Below are 3,188 nucleotides of genomic sequence, written 5' to 3' on the forward strand. Positions count from 1 at the left end.
AAATAGGATTTGAGAGCATAGAAAATCACTAGTTATAATCTTATTAATGTAAGAATGAAATAGGACCACTTTTCCTTCTTATTTGCTCTTTAGCGAAAACTGTTAAACATTACGCCCAATAAAGAAAAAGGAATGAGTTATGTTTATTGATACTGAGAGGGTTGGATATCTGTGTTCCGTTGGTGATAAATGTTTGTTCCACATAACTAAAGTGCTGTAACTTAACTACACTGTGTGGTAGGGGTGGGCGGTATAAACGGTATATGGTAGAAGCTATATAAATTTGGGCAACGGTAGAGATTTTGACTATACCGCTCTACCGCAATAGTGCATGTTGATGGTGTCATCAAGCGGCGCTTGTTCTGGTTGAAAGCATCGCAGCGGATGCAAACAACATCATCTGCAAATTATGCCGGGCGACAGTAATAGCAAAGAGATGAAGCACTTTTGGAATATGGGGAAAGCCAAAAACTGCGCTTCCTCCACTTCTGTACCATTGATTCATTAATGCTGAATTCTCTCGCAGCTGCTCTATTCCCATGTTGTTGCAGTATATTAATGACTAACCTCGTATTGTGGATGGATTATCTCAGTTGTTCTCCTGACTGAAGTCTGGTCTGTTTATAGCATCCTGCCATTGCATTTGTCCCTGACCACCAGAAACATTCACGTTAACTTTTGTTGAGTGGAAAAAAGTTGGCGTTCATCCTTCAGCTTCACTGTGCTAATGTTATGCTAACATAGCTGTTTTGCTAGCAATCACGTAGGACATCATTATATACCAGCTAGTTCTGCCTGGATGTTAAACTTAATTATTACACCTGGTGGAGCAGCAACGCTGATCATTTTTAGTATTAGTATTTTTAGTATTCATTTATTTATTGTCATTGTCAGAGAACAATGAAATTGCATTTGGGGCTTCCGTACAACCCGTAAATAAAATAATGAAGAAAATAATAAATACCCCTTAAAACCCAAGTGTGTTGGGTTTTAAGGGGTTATTATTTTATTAATAATGAAAGAATTTAGACAGTTTTTAACTCTCAGTGATGCTGCAGTGTTTGTCTGCTTCAGGTCCCAAAAGTCAAACAGAGTTTTGGACCCAGATTACTCTGTGAGGCTCCTGACTATGGCAGCCGTAATGCTTCCGGCAATCCATCAAGCGTTGCGCCTTCATAGCTTACTAAGGTCGTACTAAAACATTTTTGACAGATTTTATGCGCCGTGTACCACATAAAATCAGGTCAGGCTGTGCTTACGAGGTCAGTAAGCACAGCCAGAATTCATACATCAGGCACACTGTCGACCTTTATGAAAATTAAAGGATTTTAAGTGTACCTTATAGTGTGTAAAATACGTTATACAGAAGAAAAGAATATATCGCGATATATATCGTTACCACACATGCTTCAAATTATACCGTGATATGGATTTTAGGCCATATCGCCCAGCCCTACTGTGTGGAAATTGTTGACATATCCTGGTTTAGTAAATCAGCTTTAGTTATTTTTTTGAGTGTTATTTTTCAATCATGTGATTGGTTTGACAACAATATCCCATTTCTTTGCCTTGGGATATTTTGAGTTGTTTTTGCAGTGCATTTTGGGTCCTTATGGAGTTGTACTGTTAAATGCAGTCCAATCAACCTACGTCAGCCAAATCTCTGAATCTGAGCAGAGACTATAGTACTGCACTGCACACTTCTGAGTTCACCCTACTGCTTCTATCAGCAGTCACATCATCTGAGAGAAACCAGTGACGTGCAGGCAGTCCCACACTATACCATTGCTTCCATCATGTTTGACAGATAATGTGGAATAGGCTTTGGATTATGAGCTGTTTCTATCCTTCTTTATACTCTTCCCGTTATTCTGGTACATCTTGGTGTTTTTGTCTGTCTGATTTTATGAGGCTATAATGTATAAAAGAGGCGTTACTTTGATTTGCCAGTTTTACTTGACTTAACATTTACGGAGAAAAATTTTCCATAAAAATGTTATAAATGCAGCAGCTCATTTAAATGGCCTGTATTTGTATAGCGCTTTACTAGTCCCTAAGGACCCCAAAGCGCTTTACACAACCAGTCATCCACCCATTCACACACTGGTGATGGCAAGCTACATTGTAGCCACAGCCACCCTGGGGCGCACTGACAGATGCGAGGCTGCCGGACACTGACTCTGACCAGCACCAGTAGGCAACGGGTGAAGTGTCTTGCCCAAGGACATAACGAGCAAGACTGTCCAAGCCGGGGCTCGAACCGGCAACCTTCCGATTACAAGGCGAACTCCCAACTCTTTAGCCACGATCGCCCCATCGCGGCTTAAGGTTAGTATTTAGTTTTAATACTACCTTTATAGGTTATTGTAAATGCACAACGGATTGCTGTTTATTCAAGTTTGAAATTCGTGTTTGTTAAATTGTTTAAAGTGTCGTCAGAGTCTTCACAAGTTGCGCATAAATCACAGTACACAAGCGTTTGTAACACAGTTCAGGTAAATTTCACTCTGTACAACTACAACGGGGAAAACAATATTTTTGACAGTACAACAGCTTTATTATACACGTTTTGCTTGTTTATATAATCATTTTTATTCATTTATTTATTTACTTTTGTTATGGCTTTCAGCTATTGATACTTATTGTTTATAAAGTGAAAAATTAATGTATAAACACATTACATATAAGAATAATACAATAATTAAAATACTAATTAAAAAAGCAGAAGCCAACAATCGAATTTGGTATTCACATGAGAGTGCTAGCAGGAGCTCTTTCTTATGTTTCAGGTACAAGGGCCACATGTGGCCATCAAAAAGGCCAGGAGGGTCTGGTACCAGGTAGTTTCTTGTAAAAACTTGTTTGCTAAATTTTGCGAACGACTTTGAAAATTTTATAGCTTCGATGAAACACCACACAAGCACCCAAAAATGAGCTCCCGTGGATTACAACGTGAGCAGTACCTGCTCTCCATTGGCGTCACCCATGTTCTTGATGAGCGCTATGGTAAAGCCTAGTAAGCTAATAAGTATAATAGAATATTTAAACAAACAAATACACCTTATACTGGTGAGTAAGATTTCATGAGTGTGAACATTTCAGGTGAATTTGGTAAATTTTTGTTTGAAAAATCCGTAATTTGTCAGATTATGTCACGATTAACACAGATGACCTTTTTGTTTTCTCGT

The sequence above is a fragment of the Pundamilia nyererei genome, unplaced genomic scaffold, assembly GCF_000239375.1.
Source record: "Pundamilia nyererei isolate P.nyererei 1_Seehausen unplaced genomic scaffold, PunNye1.0 scaffold00083, whole genome shotgun sequence".
Classification (NCBI taxonomy): Eukaryota; Metazoa; Chordata; class Actinopteri; order Cichliformes; family Cichlidae; genus Pundamilia; species Pundamilia nyererei.